Here is a 17,934-nt window from a genome sequence, read left to right as displayed (position 1 = left end):
CTTCTATTCTTTTAGTATAGTTTTAATGTAATATAGATCCTAAAATAATCAATCAGCCTTCTGAAACATGGAGTCAGATCCTCATCTCTCCCCTCATCCTGGGACCCCTGTGAACACCATCACAGTCAAGGCAGGATCTGAGCTCCAGGGGAAATCCAGCAGCAACTCTGGGCACCCATAAAGAGCCCACAGCACACCCAATAAAACATAAAACCAGGGGATTATTGGGAAATTAAAGAAATTAAGGAAAAATCTATCAGTCACCTGAGCTTAACAACGTCGATAGGAGCAGCCTGATGCAGTCAATGTGGAGAGCACGGTCGGTGCTGAGGAGGTGGCAGGGGCTCTATGGGGACACTGGGGACAGCAGGCCTGGTGCTGCAGGGACAGGACCACGGGCACCACGGCATTTTAAACATTTTCCTGGGAAAAAAGCAAACCTGGTGTCAGCCATGCCTCAACAATCACGGGCAACCCCAGGAGAATTATCCTGAGCTGACCCTCAGTTCCTGGGCTGGTCTGAGCCCCAAGGACTGCTCTGAGCCCCAAGGACTGCTCTGATCCACTCCCCAGATTCAGAGGTGGCCAATGTGACCTTAAACCTGGCACAGGAGCAGTCCTGGGGTTCCCAGCCTCTCCCAAGCTGCCCCACAGCTGCAGGTGACAGATGATGCTGAATGTTCTGAAGGTTATTTTGTGTTTTTACAGCCGTGTGAAGCTGGACATTTTCAGAATTACACCAGCAAGGGCTAAGGCTGCTCCTCCCTCCAACAGCCATCCCTCGGAACACTTTCTGCTCCCCCTCCTACCCAGCCCTTCTCTTGCCTCTTTATTTCTTGCCAGCTCCTCTAAAAAGAATACAATCTCTATGAGCAGATAAATATTAATTTCCCAATTACACTGTGGGGCCTCAAGCAGCCATCAACAAAGAGTGTGTTAAAGCTCTACACTACAAAAATATAAGAACTTTATGACTCCCTCCCCATTAACAGGCTAACCTATATCCAAATAGGAGAATTAATGCTAGAATCCTCCCTCTACAAAGCAAGCTTACATCCATACATTATTAACAAATCACCAACATATGACAAATCAAACAAGCACAGTATTAAATATTTTGTTAACCCAACAGAGGAGCACCCATTGCTTTGGCCAGCAAGATTTCCTGACACATGGGTGAGTGCCCAGCACAATAAATATTGTAACATCAATGCATTCATACTCTCTTCCCTCCACTGGTCCATTTTGAAATTATGCTCCCTCAGAGTCCCTCCCTGCTCCTTTATTTAGATTTTTAATCCATGGGTTGTCACCTCCTTGCAGGTGTCCAAATTCTGCAATCCAGTAAATTATGTTTTTCATTCCCTAAATTCAAGTGAACTTTGAAATCCACCTGGGCACATTAGTGCTTCACTTGAAAATTTTAAAAATATAGTTAAATAATTGCGCAAATTATTTTATTAAATGATTGTTGATTTTATCAGGTAAGTAATTTCCTTAAATCTATTGGAACTTATTTGACACTGCTGTAGGGCCGGAGGAAAAAACTTGAATCTTGAAATATACCACTGCATGGTATATTGTTGATGATTTGTAGTATAATGGAGTCCTAGGACAGCTACAACTACAACACATACTGTTCTTCTGTTCCTCTGCTCTTCCTCACCTTGGGAGCCTAGGGAAGCAGACACAGGCCCTGCTTGGCCCTGCTGGGGCACAGAAAGGAGCCCACCTGGGCAGGCTCTGTGTGTGAACCTGCAGCTCCTTCTCTGCCACCTGAATTATCAGGGTGTTCAAATGGCAGGGGAGGGTGGTTGGAAATGGGGCTAATCAGGGTTTTGGGGCTCAGTTCCTCCCAAATGAGCCTCTGGAAGGGAGGAGAGGGGCAGGCAAAGCAGGAGCTCTGCTCTGTTCCAGCCTTCCCTCCTCTGGGAGCCACCCAGAACACAACAGAAAACATCAGGAGATCACACAAGGGCGAACGATCAGCCAAAACACGCCTCGGAGATGATTAAAGTCAAATTTAACTCTGTCACATTTTGTTATGTAACATCTTCCCACTGTCCTTAGGAGCAATTTTTTGTATCCCATCACCTACAAAAAACACCTGACTTGCTGTAATTCAAATTCCTACCTTTCAGATAGTTTTCTGTTCCTTTGTTTCAGGCACATCTCTGGATGGGGCTGGAAGGGGAAGAGGCTGGGCTCTGCAGGATTTCCAATATACCAACCTTGTATGAGGATCTGCAAGCAACAAAAGTCTAAGTAGAATAATAGTCAGTTTGTCACGAAGTAGAAAAATAGATTTTTTGGGGTTTTTAGAATAGGGGTTCAGGGGGCAAGATGGAGGGATCTGGGTGTGTCCAGCCTTACTCCTTCTTGGCCTCCATCTCCTGCTGTGATGGTGGCACTTTGGGATTGGTTTAGAGCAGAAGCTCAGTGTCTAACACAGGTGATGGGTATTGGGCAGTAATTGTAAATATTGCACACGTAGTTTTTAGTATAAACAGATAACAGCACCCTGGGGCAGGCAGAGTGCCTCTGTCTGTGCTGCTGAGCAGAGCTGGGCTGGACAGGAGAAAGAATTTTATAGATAAGGAACAATGAACAACCTTGAGAGCGAGAGCTGAAGAGCTCTGACTCCTTCTTTGAGCCAGGCTGGGAAAAGAGAATTTCTGACACATCCCGGGGTCACTGTGAGCAGCAAAGCCCTGAGAGGCACCAGGAGCTTTGAGGAGCAGGGCTGTGCAATCCCAGGGCACAGCTGGCACAGCTGGCACAGGTGAGCTCGCACAGCACAGAGCCCAGGGCCAGCAGAGTGCCCGGGCTGGCAGAGCCCAGCGTGTCCCTGCCCTCCGTGGGACGCTGTTTACAGCAGCCATGGCAACTCCCAAGGCCATTAGCTGCAGTCACAGCAGCTCCAGCACCTGACTGAAGGCTGGGATGTGTGATATTTAGTCTGACCTATAAAAATATCTCTGGAGCAACCTGCGCGCAGAAGTGTCACATCAAATGTTTGTCATACACGGGATGTGACACCGGGCACCTGACGGAGCCTCGCCGCAGCTCGGGGGGATCTGCCCCTCTAAAAGGCTCCTGATATTCCTCGCAGGCACTGCAGAACCCAGCTGCTGGTGTGGCCAGGCAGCCTGTGACAAACAGGTGCCCTCTGATGCTCGCTCCCAGCCCAATAACCCCAGTTACCATTTCCAGTTTGATTAAAGTCGTGTGTTATTGCTGTGCTGGCCCAGGACTGCCCTAAATGCCACCAAGGATGGCCCAGTGCCACCCTGGGAGGCTGAGCTGTGGGATGGGTCACTCTGGGAGCTGTGGGCAGCTCTGCAATGCCCGGGGGGCTGGGGAGGCACCAGCACCCCCTGAGCCCCCAACACCTGAGCGCCCCAGCACACACCTGGTGTTCTTTTCCAGTTCTCCATCAGGAATACATTTTTTTTTTAATCTAGAGGAGATCATTTCATCTATTGTCTCCATCTTTTTAAATGTGCCCCAACAACTCCTGGAAACCGTTGTAATTTCTCCCAATACAACTGTTTTCATGCAAGAACATCCCATTCGTGTACTGCTTGGCATTCAGCAATGTTGGTGGAAATCAAGCTTTGCTGCTCTCCTCCTTCCATTGCCTTGGTGTTTCTTTAAAAAATCCAGTTTGGGTGATCAATAATTACAGGAAGGGTGTTTGAGGCTGTTCTGTCTGTTACTGGGAAATGGGGCCTCACAAAGGGCGCTCAATCCAAAATTCAGTAAGATTTATCTGCTGGGATAAATAAAAACATCTCTCTGTGCTTCTGTATGGAATCTAAAATATGATACACGTACAAATTTCAACAAATTATTCATAAAGGAAAAAAAAGGACAAAGAACCCCAAAAAACCCCAAACCAAACCAAACAAACAAACAAAAAAAAAAAAAAATCCAAGGGGAAAAACCAGGGGGAAAAACCCCAAGCAAACAATTAAACAACAACAACAAAACTACAAGAAAAATAAAAAATGAAGTTTTGGATGCTGAAGAAAACCAGTCTGAGATTTCATCTGAATCTCAGACATTTCACTCAGCTCTCCTGGAAAATCCTGCCTCTGTCAAGCATTTCACCTCTGCAGCATCTGACCTTTCTTTGGAGTATGTAGATTTTAGAATTAATTCATATTCATCCTCCACGTGGTTTTGTGGGGCTTCTCTCTCGAAAGTGGGATATTTATTGTCACAACAACGTTACAGGGCATTAATTAATGTGGTACTTTTAGAATTGGAGCTTGGGGACTGGAACAGAAAGTACCAGCAGAGTGTGAAATCCTGCCCTGGGCACTCCTTGATAGGGGAGCAACTCACAGAATGTTTATTCATTAACTTGCAGCCTCCTCAGGAGCCACCACGGGCCACACAAAGACTGAGCTGGAGCTGTTACTCCCAGAAATATGGCTTTAAGCAAGAATTTGCTTGATTTTCACCAACATTTCTGAATGCCAAGCAGTACATGAATAAGATGTTCTTGCATAAAAGCAGTTGTATCAGGAGAAATTACAATGGTTTCCCGGAGTCGTTGGGGCCCATTTAAAAAATCAAGACAATAGATTAAATTATCTCCTCTAGGTTAAAAAAAAATATTCCTGATGTAGAACTGGAAAAGAGAGGGAGAACACCAGGTGTACTCCTGTGGTGCCTGTCAGAAATCCCTCCTTGTTCAGGAATTTTCCACCTTTACAGCAGCATCACTCACTGACCCTAAATCCACCCTCGTGGCACCCTAAACACCTCTCCGAGGGATGGGGAAAGCTCTCAGCCAAAGAAGTTTGGAGTTCTTAAAATCCACAAATTCTTCTTAAGATAGAGCCTAAATCTAAAAGCATTTAAAACACAGAATGGCTTAAGAAAGGCAAATTGGTGTTAATGTAGCATTTCCACCCAAATCCAGTTTGAGATTATCAAAGTATGATCAGCTCCAGTAATACCAATAAAGTTTAATTCATTTACTTATAAGCTAAATATACTCTGTGTTTTGATAATATCAGGAATGTTTTACCATTTCCTCATATTTAATTGTGCTTCAAATCTGTCTCCTAAACACAGAAATTATTATTTTCAATTTATTTGAAAATCAGGGGCGTGTGTACCTGGACAGGCCAGGCAACCAGGTCAGGCGAAATAACCCAGATATTATCAAAGTTGTGGTTCACAGGTGCTCAGGAATTAAAATGGGAAATTGCAGGAATGACTCCCAGCCTGGAGATGCCATTCCCTTATTTAATGTCTATTTTTAAATGTGGATGAGATTTTCTCTGTAAAAAAATAATGAACTTTACAAAATGTCACTTTTACTAACAGAAATTATGGCTCGAATACCTGAATGTGAATATTAAATATTTAAAAAAAAGAGAGAAAAGAAAATTTCATTTGAATAATGCTGAGGTTGTGACACAAGCTGACAAAAGCAGGGAAATGCAGATCACAGCTGACACTGCCCTTAATTCACACAACTTTGGGCAAGGTCAGGGGGGCAAAAGTGCAACTCCAGTCTGGGTATCAAGTTTGGAGACTTTGATTTCTTTAATTTTGAATTTGCATCTTAACACATTTCAAAGATTATTTGAATATCCTTATTTAAGATAAAATGGTGGATGGACTGTGAGAGCTGCAGAGGGGCTGGGGACAAGGGCTGGAGGGACAGGACCAGGGAATGGCTCCCAGTGCCAGAGGGCAGGGATGGATGGGACATTGGGAATTGGGAATTCCTGGCTGGGCTGGGATTCCTGAGACAGTGGGAGGTGTTTGGGTGGAAACCTCTCAAGTTTAGAGGGAAACCTCAGACTGGGAGGGAAACCTCTCAGAATGGAGATGGAAACCTCTTGGGTTTGGGATGGAAACTTCTCAGATTGGGTGGAAACCTCTCGGGTTTGGGATGGAAACCTCTCAGAATAGGGAGGGAACTCTCTCAGAATGAGGAGGGAAACCTCTCAGAATGGGGATGGAAACCTCTCAGAATGGGGATGGAAACCTCTCAGAACGGGGATGGAAACCTCTCAGAACGGGGATGGAAACCTCTCAGAACGGGGATGGAAACCTCTCAGAACGGGGATGGAAACCTCTCAGATTGGGGATGGAAACCTCTCAGAACGGGGATGGAAACCTCTCAAACTGGGGATGGAAACCTCTCAGAACGGGGATGGAAACCTCTCAGAATGGGGATGGAAACCTCTCAGAATGGGGAGGGAAACCTCTCAGATTGGGGAGGGAAACCTCTCAGATTGGGGATGGAAACCTCTCAAACTGGGGATGGAAACCTCTCAGAACGGGGATGGAAACCTCTCAAACTGGGGATGGGAACCTCTCAGAATGGGGATGGAAACCTCTCAGAATGCGAGGAAAACCTCTCAGAATGGGATGGAATCCTCTCAAACTGGGGATGGAAACCTCTCAGAACGGGGATGGAAACCTCTCAGAACGGGGATGGAAACCTCTCAGAACGGGGATGGAAACCTCTCAGATGGGGATGGAAACCTCTCAGATGGGGAAGGAAACCTCTCAGATCGGGATGGAAACCTCTCAGAATGGGGATGGAAACACCTCATGCTTGGGATGGAAACCTCACAGAATGCGAGGAAAACCTCTCAGAATGGGATGGAATCCTCTCAAACTGGGGATGGAAACCTCTCAGATCGGGATGGAAACCTCTCTGATCAGGATGGAAACCTCCCAGGTGCTCCTCAGGCAGGGACAGGCCACCTGCACCTGGCAGCTGCTCATCACTCCCTGCTGCAGGGACAGATCAATGCATTGGTGATCACCTCTGCAGGTCACTTCCTAATGCAGCGATCAATCAAATTTCCTTCCATTCTTTCAAAATTAAGCAGAAAGAAAAAGAGATTTTAGTTTTCTTTTCTTAGCTTATTTTTAACAGAGGCACTACAGAATTATGATGGTGTCCTTTTGGTAAACCAAAATGTCAGACACATATTATTCTTTTAAACATCTCCTGGCCTTTCTCTGAAAGGTTAAGGTGGTTTAAATAAATTTAGTCAAAGTAAATGACAGCTGAGGAAGAGTATTAGAAAACTATACTTATCAACAACCTCTTTTCCTTAAATTTAAACAAGTCATTTACCAAACTGCAGTTTAAGGAGATCATGACAATAAATGCTGTTCCACAGGAAGATGAAAACAACTTTAAATGGTGAAGAAATGTTGGGTGGGAGAAATTACACACAAGTTAGTGAATGTTAATGCATGGTCTGAAAGTAGCAAACCATGGTTTTTAAAATAATGGGGCAGCAGCCTGGGCTTTCACCTGAGCCCTTAAGTGGGAGTTGTTCTTTTCCTGTTTTTACATCCCACTGACGACAGGAACTGAGATGGAAAAGCGTGGATCCAGACCTCACTGCAAGAGAGTCCCTCACACTGCCTCAGTGTTGGGCAGATATTGCTGTTTGCCACAGGAGTGCTGCTTAAAGCAGTGGATTTTAAATGTATTTATAGATTATGCAACTTTATTTTATTAAATGCAACTTTTAAAGTGATTCTGACACCCATGAGGATTTCAGATGCACGTCTGCAAAAATAGTCCAAGTGGGAAAGAAACCAACCCAAACCTACCAGCCAAATCAGTGGCTCTTCAAGATAACTCAGCAAGAGATCATTTGCTAATTAACATAGATAATTGGGATCTTGAACTCATCACCCAAATCAAATGATGATTAAAATACAGTGAATTTCAGAATCCCAGAATGGTTTGGGTTGAGTGAGACCTCAGAGCCCATCCCATTCCACCCCTGCATCTCCCACCATCCCAGGGTGCTCCAAGACCTGCCCAGCCTGGCCTGGAGCACTTCCAGGGTGTAAATAATGCACTGAGATAATTTTTCACACATCAATAATGAGTTTTTCCCATTCCCATCTGCTGAGGAACTAGGAGCAGTGAGCAGACACCTCTGAGGAGCAGAGGCAAGGCCTGTTCCTGTCACCTTGGCCATCTCCTTCTCCACCCTGAGAGCCAACACGGGTCACCCCACTCCAGCAAGTTCCCACTTTCCTGCAAGAAATCCCAATGCCAATCCCAGTGCATGGCCCTGAACCTACTGCCCACACAGACAAAGGGGACATGGGGTCATTTACTGGGCCCCAGTTCAGGCACATCCTCACAGCTGGTTGCACCAGGACCTCTGGCAAATCCAGGAGGAAGAGGAGCTGCCTTACACCATCCTTTTTCTGGGCCCTTTACTCCACACATAACACAGGCAGGACCAAGAGAAAAAAACCCTTGTGAAGACAAAAATACACATTTTAGCATTTGTGTTTGCTGATCTACACCCAAGCAAAAACCTCCTGTCCAAAGACTTACGTTATTATTATTTTTACTTACTTTATTACTATTTTAATTACCACATAATTACAACCCCCACTAAAGCATTTCCCTTCAAACTTATCAGGAAAGGAACAAAATTGAACTTTCTGCAACTCCACCAAAGCACAGCTCCAACAGAACCGGCGGCAGAAATTTCAATTTCACTTGTTGGTAGGAAGGGCAGAACCCCCCGTCCACAGGCCCAGCACAGAGGGCTTGCAGCCTGGTGCAGAGTTTCCATAGAAATGCATTGATTAGAGCCTAATTCCCGTTAATGTTGTGTCCCTGCAGCACGCTCTGCTTGCTCACGCCGCCGAGCACCTTCCCTCCGCTTTTGTTCGGCTCAGTAGGTTTCCTAACTGCTGGGTTTTATTGAGTTAAATCAAGCTGTCACTTCATCTGCCTGAAGGATGACTCAAATACAACACATAATAATAAAAGAAAAGTAGGATAAAATAATCTTGTCAAGCCAGAAAAACTGATTGCTTGAAGTTGTAGCCTTCAATCAATACACTAATTCCACAATTTATACCTCTTTCAATTGGAGAGGAAAGAAACCCTGATATGGTATTTCTTGGCTCACTGACCAACTTTGACCTTCTATCTATGTGAATGTGGGATTAGCAAGTGCTGCTGCTTAGTGAAATCACCTATGAAAACAGGGAAGCAAATCAGAGCCATTTGAGGCTCAAAGTAACTTTATTAATTCCAGCAGGGCCAGGGGTGTTTATTGCTCAGGAGCTCTGGGCTCGCGGCAGAGGCCACGGGGCTGCTGGCTTGGGGTTTGGTGTGCGAGAGGAGGGGGAGCAAAGCTCTGGGACTGAGGCAGAGCCACCAGCAGGGTGTGCCCCCAATGTCACCTGTCCCAATGTCACCTATCCCAGGGCAATCCCAGCAAAAGCAGGCCGTGGCTGTTGGTGCTGCTCACAGTGCCCTGCCCAGAGTCAGGTGGACAAAAACAGCTCATCCAGGCAGCTTTAGAAACCAATTTCTCAAGAAATAACAACCCACTTCATAATTTACTATCTTTTTCAGTGGCCAGCCATCACAAACCCCTCTTTTATTTACAAATTGCCGTTCATCTGCATAGCTTTATAAAAGAACAATCGAACTGTTCGCTTAAAAATTTGGGATGCTCTTTGGCTGTCAGGTGCCTGCTCTGCTTTCAGGATTCCTCCCCTGCGGGCACAGTCCAGGAAATAACAATTCTTTGTTTAGTGAAGCTTTTGTACTTCACCCTGCCACCTGCTCAGCTCAGGTTGTGGCAGGCTATCAAACAGGGCTGGAGCAGGAGCCTCCCTGCCCTGTGCCTCCACAAGGAAAAGGCAAACCTGTGCAGGCTGGCAGATCAGCTGTGGTGGGGAAGAGCCAGCCCACACTGCTTCAAATAATAAAGGTAGTTAAGGCAGTGCAAGAGGGTACAGCTTTCCTTTGCTTGGGAAAAGGTGGTGTGTAATTAACACCAAATTTTCCCACTTTCCAGGGATATTCCTTGTGCCTGTTTTCAGTGATTTCAGCAATACCTGATGGCCTGAGAACCAGCAGCTGAAATAAAGGCATGCCCAGCCTGGGACTGCCCAGATCTCAAACCTGCATCACAAGTGGCAGCTCAGAGCAAAGCTCCCACATTCCAGGAGCTGCTTCCTACCCTTCTGTCCTTGCTTTGTCCCATGGTGGGGTCAGAAGCAGTGCCTTTGACACCTGCAGCATCCCTGGTAGATCTCTGCAGCCACGGGGGCAAGCAGCACAATGCATCTTCCCTGCTCCTTCTAGCAAGACACCACTTTGATTAACCTTTCCTTTACTCACAGTTTACTTTGCTCAGGGTAGAACACGCTGCTGGAGATGTTCTTTTATTTTTTTCCAGGCAGTGGATGGTATTTCCCCAGGCACCAGCCCAAGCAGCAGAAACACCTCCATGGAATACCAAGCAAGCACCAGAACACAGCCCTGGTGTAGCTGCACTCCCCAGCAGCTGGCACCAGGCCCCTGCCCTGCTCCAGGTTAACTCAGAGCTGTTCTCAGCTCCCTCTGCACCCCAGCACAGGGCAGCCTCTCCCTTTAATAGGGGAGCAGAGTTAATGATGCAGCGTTAATGGAGAGAAATCAAGCACACCAGTGTCAGGTGGTCACCTCACCCTCCCAGCTCCTGACTCACAAACTCTGAATTATTCAAACCTGCTTCTGCTTTAACAGGCAGCAAAAAGAGAAAACACCAAGGGAAAATGAAGAAAAATGCAAAAAAAGAGGAAAAGTTTACTGGGCATCAAAATTCTCCCTTATTGATTATAAGCAATAAATTAAAAAATGCTCCAGGTGAGATCTTAGTCTCCCCAGACACTTTTCACTCCCTAATTTGGATCTACTCCATCAGAGGTACAAATACCTGCAGGAAACAAGGCTTTGCACCAAAATACTCCCTGCTTTCCCTTCTGCTTCCCCTTCAAGGGAGCAGAATAAAAGGAGACATTTGCAGGAGAGGAGGCACAGCCCCTGAGCCCACTGATCACATTGTCCCTGGGTTTCTGCTGCGATGAGGGATGAAGATGCATCTCATGCTGATCCTTTGAAGCTCATGGAGATGAAGGTTAAGAGGCATTTGAAGCTGTTAGTTTGTTTGTGGCCAGGCAGGGAGGTGCTCGGTGCCCTCAATCCTGCAGGCTGAGGGATGTCACCGGGACTCACCTCCTGACATTCAGTCCCATGGCAGGAGCAAAGATTAGAGCCAGGGTCAGCCGTGCCAGCCCAATTTCACTCCAAGTTTTATTGCCGACACCATTGTTCATCCGATTGTTCCCAAACACTTTCTTTTAACAGAAATGCCGGGATTCAGCCTTATTTCCAGCCATCGATTACAGGGCTGTCAGCTGAGCAAATACTGGGCTGGAAATTGCAGTGTACTTGAGAAAGTAGGGGGAAAACCCATCAGAAATGAACCAAAATTGCTCGTGGAATAAGCAAATAAGGGAGATGGGCTCTGGGCTGAATAAACAGCCCGTGTGGTGTGTGCACAAAACAGAGGTGCCTGCCCAGCCCAGCTGCTGGGGGAGGCTCTGCTAAGGAGAAACAAGCAGCTGAACACTCCAGGATCCCCAGGAATCTTGTTACCTGAGTACTCAGCTTCTGCTGCCCACAACCAAAAAGCAAATGCTGTTAATTTAATGTATATTAATGATCTAGACAGTGGGGGTTTGGCTGTTTTGAAAAAGTGCCCAGCCATGGCTCAGCTGTCCACCTCCATCGTCCCCATCACCCTTGAAACACTGAGGTGTCAGCTCCAAACCAGCTTCTGGCTCCCCAGTGCAGCCCAGGAACACCTCAAACAGCTCCACAGCTCTCAGGAAACAAAACACAGCGAGCAGCAGCGACCACACAAAATTAGGAGTGATGAGTAAACGCCTTAAATGGGCACAAAATAATCCTGTTCCAGGCCTGTGCTCCAGTAATTTCACACTGATGCCTCCATGCCCACACTGCTCTTGGCAGAGCCACTGGCACTGCCCAGCCCCTCCTCACCTGCCAGCCTGGCTCACCTGAGCTCCAGCTGATGCCTTCCCTCTCCCAGTTAAATGCTGCTCTCTCTTTTGGTGCTGGCACTCGGAATTTAAAGAGAAAGCGAGAGAGTGACAGGGACTACATACAGCAGGGCAAATATTTGTTGTATAAGATAAACAGACAATTATCTAAAATGTAATCTTAATATGACTTATTAAAATAGATTACATTTTAATGTGCACTGCAATTTGCACATCATCCAGCACAGGCTGGGTGTGCAGCTTCCCCCTGCCTCTCCCCTGACAAGCTGCAGTGCTGCAGATACAGGGCAGTGCAAAGCCCGCCGCTATCTCCCTCTAAATGGCTCCATTCCGTGTTGATAGGCAGATACAGCCCTCACCTTTATCCCAGCTTGTTTCTGACCCACTGAGTTCGTGTTAATCACCCCTGTGGGCACCAATAATTTCCCCATATGTGGAATTTGATAAGTTAGAGCACCCACTTCATTTCAAGAAGATTCCAGCTGGCTATCCAGTTATCGCTATGGACAGCTTCAAGCACTTCCATGCTGCTCCTTGTATGCTGAGCTTTATCAAGTGCTTTGCACTTTTTGTCTTTTATCTCTTAATTGAGACCTGACTGCAAGAAATGCCTATCTCTTAAAGTGTGGTGCATTAAGTATTAACTTGAACTGCTTTGGCTACTTGAGGTACAGAAAAACCTTAAGAAGCAGGGAAAAGGGTGAAAAAAAATCTCCCCAAATCTCTATTTAGAAAAACTGTGTAAATGCTACAGTGTAATAAAAAAAATAAATCGTTTTCTTCCTTCTCTGCCTCTTCCCACAAGTAAAAGGAAAAATAGAAAAGGAAAGTGTGTATTACAGACAGAAATCAACTCCATCTACTTGTTTGCTTAACTGGAAATGCATTGAAATGCATTAAAATGCAAAGGGCCTGGAAAAGGAAAGCGTTAGGAAATGAATGTGTATGAATAAGGAATTATTTCACAATTAAAGGTGGTAAAGAATTCTTTTCTCACCGAATGATCTGTTCAGTCCATTCAGTTGTCAACAGCAGCAGCTGAATCTCCTCATGGAGGAGCCGGGCGGGTGTGGGGTTGCCACAGACACACTTTGATGGGAAATATCTGTATTTTTTTGAAGCATCCCTCCCAGAGCGACTCTGAGCGAAGAGTGTGGAGTCTGGCAGAGCCAAGACAGCGTGGAAGATTCAGGTTCTCTCTTGCTGCTCCACTCTGCACTTACTCCTTCCCCACAGACACGCTTCGCATTCAGCAGCAGCCCCAAGAACAGAAGTGTTCCACTCCCTGTTGGTGTCTGGAACACAAAACCTGATTTGGGTTTGTGTTTTTCACCATTTTCTTGGCAAGGAACCTCCCAAAAAGCTGCTTTCAGAGTGCCTGAAGGAGCTTAGATGTCCCTGGCAGGAGGGGGTAGCAGGTGGGGACCAGTCTCTTCTCCCAGGGAACAAGGGGCAGGGCGAGAGGAAATGGCTCAAGCTGTGCCAAGGGAGGCCCAGGTTGGACATCAGGGGAGATCCCATCCCTGGAGGAGGGGTTAAGCACTGCCCAGGCTGCCCTGGGCCCTGCTGGAGCCACCATCCCTGGAAATGCTGGGAAAACAAGTGGACAGGGTGTTTGTTTCCCAGAGTGGGTTGGTGGGCACGGGGGGATTCAGCTGAAGGTTGGGCTTGCAGGTCTCCTGCAGCCTCAGTGATTCTGTGACTCTCCAAACTGAACATCAAAGCTCAGAATATGTTTGAAGACGTTGGCACAAATCTCCTGGGGCAGCAGTTTTATCCTCGGTAAAATGGGGTGAAAACAATCCAACATCAGCTTAAAACCTCTGGGCCAGCACTGTCCCAAACTGTGGTGCCCTGGCAAAAAGCCTGAGATCCACAAATTCCTCATGAATGATCACTTCCTTTCTAAAGCAAAACTACGCAAGGCATGAAGTGCTGCTTCTAGCCCAAACCCAGTTTCTCAGGAGGATCTTTGTGCCAATGAATGTGCAGCACGGAAAAGCAGAGGGAAAGCAGGACTTGCCCTTCCCAGGAGCCCTCTGCCTCCTGGAGCCCTGCCCTCCCCACTACAGGTATCACTCACACCTTCTCCTGCACTGGATGAGGAGCACTGCTATTTCCATGAACATGAACGAGAAATAAATAATAATAAATTGACTTTTCAAAGGCTCTTTGCCCATTCAAAGAGCTCAGGTGAGTCCAGGTCTCACCCTGACCTAAATGCATCCCCACTCCTGCAGCTGCAGGTGTATTCTGCCACTGCTTTATAAAGATTCCAGTTTGCTGCCCCAAAAAAGCCCCAGGCAAGGCAGAAAAGACCAGGAGTGTGTGGGGCAGCTTAGGAGAAGGAAATATTGATAAGCCAAAAGGCATTTTTCCTTTCAAAGACAAGGGCAGCAGCAATAATCCCACACTGAAGGAGAGTATTCCTCACCTTCCTCTCTGGGGGATGTTACTGAAATCAGAAAAGTAAAGCAAAGGCCCTGAAAATGAAGGTAAAATGACACATAACAGCACTTCAAAAGGGTTAGATGAAGGCACCTGTGGTTCCTGAGGGGCAGAAGGGCCACTCACAGAGTGGGAAATAAAGACAGGAGGATATTTTGGCCGGTCAGGAGTAAAAGCAGAACAGAACCAAAGCACCAAAGAGGTACAGGGTACAAAAGGGAATTAAAGGGAATCATAAAGGGAATTTTTTTACATGGCTAACACTGAATAACTGAACTCAAATTCCCCATGCAACAGAAATAGAAGACATCAAAAAAAATACAATTCACCTGCAAGAAGTCAAACCCTTTACCATGGCATCAGATATTTAACAGCATCCCCAGATATCAGGCGGCTTTTACTAATTACAAAATCCCACTTCTATCAGAGGCCTACAACAAAGGAAAAACTCTGAAGAACCCAGGATCTGTTATTCTTTTCTTGCCAGTTCACAACCTCCTTGGGTTAGTTTTGGGGAGACTGTAAACTCAATGCATGAAAGGAGTTTGCTGACACAAACTTGTACAAATCCCTTCAGTGAGTGAATCCCTGGCACACACTTGTACAAATCCCTTCAGTGAGTGAATCATAGGCACACTCCTGTACAAATCCCTGCAGGAATCACTGGCACACTCCTGTACAAATCCCTTCAGTGAGTGAATTCCTGGTGCACACTTGTACAAATCCCTGCAGGAATCACTGGCACACACTTGTACAAATCCCCTCAGTGAATCCCTGGCACACACTTGTACAAATCCCTGCAGGATCTGTACCACTCACAGGTAGTGGGACCATACACACCCTTCTCCAGCACTGGATGTGGAGCTATTTCTCAGAACTTTCAGTGTTATTTCTCTGAACACTGACAAGAAGTAACAGACCAAAGGGCCATATTTTAAGAACCGAGCTGATAGCTAAGCCTACGCAAAACGTAAATCCTGCAATCAGATAAATGCCCCCAGCACACAGAAGGACAGGAGCACCCCCAATTTCAGGGATTTCATCCCCCCGCACTGCTGAACTCCCTCAGCAGGCTGGGCTCAGCCCTCCACCCCCACAGCAATGTCTCTGCATTTGGCACATTTCCCACAGCCCCCAGGCTCTGTATTCCCCAAGCCCCCCGAGCCGTTTGGCTGCGGAGACGCCTGTGTTATTGTCAGATTCAAGAGTTAAATATTCCAGGAGGAATTTGTTCCTGCACGGTGATACATAATGCCTGAAAACCCCCTGCACCAATATTGCTCTCAAATTGGCAGCAAGTGAACAAGGGACATGAAGGATGCTTCAGCACAGTAACCTATCCTTCCTTCTCTCCTGGGAGCCACTTGGCCAGCTTTCATCCTCATAATTATAATAAATTTGACATTTCATAGATAATATTGATTTCTGTATTTTAGCATTTCACCATAGGTGACAGTCTAGCGTCAAGAATGAAATTTCTATTGATCTCCAGCGCATTAATCTCTCATGTGTATGTGATCATTTTTATAAGACCTTTTACTGCACATAAATCAATATTTCATATTTCCAGCTATGCCAGAGGAGATGTCATATTTGTAAACTGTGAGTTGACACCTGCAATTCCTTCCTGTTCAGCTTCAACTGTTCAGTAACAGTCGATTCAGGGTTGGGAAAGGATCAAGCTCCAGAAACAAGTGAGATGAAAAAGAAGGATGTAGAATACAGTAATTAGCTTAATGAACAAAGCAGCGGAGTAAGTGAAATAAAGCTGTGTTTCTTCTGCTTACACTTGCCTCATGAATACAAACATCTTTAGGGAGGTTTGCTAAGCGACTGATAACGCATTTTAATATGTTTAGAGCACATTATAGTATAAATGTATTAGGGAAATAGAAGCTGTTAGGAAATCAGGCAAACTCCTAAATTACTGCCTTGCTTGATACACCCTTATATCCATCTGAAATTATCCCTTTCACTCACAGCATTACCAGCTATTCTGACTTGGAGATGGTACAAGAACTATTTAGTCACCATTTAAACTCTATAATTTAGCGAACAATAATTAGAGTAATAAAATTCTCCTCTTTGAGCTGAAATATGAACTTCCCACAAACAGCAAATGGTAACAGAAGAGAAAGAGTAAATCACACTGAGACCTGGTTCTCCTCTGTGTAGAGGTTTAAGTGAATCAGTTCAAAATCACATGCATAAAACATCTTTAGATAATATAGAATCCATAAATAAATAAAACTGTCCAGCTGCTTTGGGATTTGCTAAATTAGTTAAATGAGCAATTACAGTGTGATGTCCAGCAGCCCCAAACCCCCTTCCAGCATTCAGAGCTTTAAATTATTTGCTGTGTTAACAGTGACCTCCTGTACTTTGGACAGTTGAACAGTTTGGGGTAGCAGTGGATAATCTGTGATTTAACAAACAGAGTCACTTAAAGCTATATCCATAATCCATATACAGACACAGATCCTGATACCAGCGCCATGCCAGTTCAGGCCTGGGTGTGTGAATAAAATCAGAAGTGTGAGCTGTCCCAGCTGGCCTGGAACAGCCCTTTCCTCAGCCACTGAGGAGTTCCAGGACATTTCCAGGGAATGCAGTCAGGACTCAGCCCGCTGTTCCCCTCTGCACAAACAGAACCACCACAAATGTTTTCAGAGCCACACTCTGATGAGGGCCCGCTGTAGGAAGCTCCTGAGCCCTCCTGCCCAGCTAAAGGCTGATTTTGAAGCTCCCATTCTACACCAATTTCCTGTAAGCACTATTGGCACACTATTATTTCAAATTACACGTCAGCTCACAGCACAGAAATGCCGCTCTTGCTGGGGCCTAGGGCCAATCCCTCCTGTCCATCTCTGAGCACGTGCCCATGAAGTGTGTCGCCATGTGCCTGTGTTAGCACAATGACAGACGCCCTGTCAAAGTCCCACTGCCTGCCCTGTGTGACGAGACCTCTGAGGTTCTGTCAGCTGCTGATGGAAGGAGCGGCATCAGAAAAGCGTCTGGGCAGAGCAGGCAGTGTTGGGGTGAGGGAGGCGTGGGGTGAGAGGTGTCCCCACACACAGTTGGCTCAGAGGAGCCTGGCAAGAGCCCTCCCTGCTGGCGGCCTCCATTTGTTTGGTAGGGATGAATTCCAAGTGTCTGCATGCCCACGTGAGGCAGCAGTGCAGTGAGGCCCAGCAGTGCAGTGAGGCCCAGCAGTGTGGAGAGGCCCAGCAGTGTGGAGAGGCCCAGCAGTGTGGAGAGGCCCAGCAATGCAGTGAGGCCCAACAGCGCAGCAAGGCCCAGCAGTGCAGTGAGGCCCAGCAGTGCGGAGAGGCCCAGATTTATAGTTATGTTTTACCCCCTTGCATTGTTATCAAGGCACAGCTGGGGTTGGGACATTTGGGAGGGTTGCCTTGTCACTGTGGCAACTCCTGACCTGCAATGAGGATTTGAGGAAGTGATCTCCACCACTGTAAAAAATGATTATAAAAATAGCAATATAATTAGACAGCAAAGGAGCCAATGGACAGAACCTTGGGAGGGGCTAAAGGGTTAAAAGGTGAAACCTCCATTGTGTGGGGGAGCACATGGTGGGGA

The 17,934-nt window shown here is 46.3% G+C and overlaps 1 long non-coding RNA gene across 1 annotated transcript in view; it reads right to left on the bottom strand.

The window, feature by feature from the left end:
- LOC135450441 (uncharacterized) overlaps positions 1-17,934 on the bottom strand; it is a 62,504-nt gene that overhangs the window by 5,611 nt on the left and 38,959 nt on the right. The window contains exons 3-4 of the long non-coding RNA XR_010441071.1: positions 2,135-2,244; positions 265-423 (exon numbers count right to left, since the gene is read on the bottom strand). This is a non-coding gene — a long non-coding RNA (uncharacterized LOC135450441). The remainder of the gene's footprint in view (positions 1-264; positions 424-2,134; positions 2,245-17,934) is intronic.

The sequence above is a fragment of the Zonotrichia leucophrys genome, chromosome 7, assembly GCF_028769735.1.
Source record: "Zonotrichia leucophrys gambelii isolate GWCS_2022_RI chromosome 7, RI_Zleu_2.0, whole genome shotgun sequence".
Lineage (NCBI taxonomy): Eukaryota > Metazoa > Chordata > Aves > Passeriformes > Passerellidae > Zonotrichia > Zonotrichia leucophrys.
The sequence above is the reverse complement of the archived record's forward strand: the minus strand, read 5'-3'. Positions and strand labels throughout refer to the sequence as shown.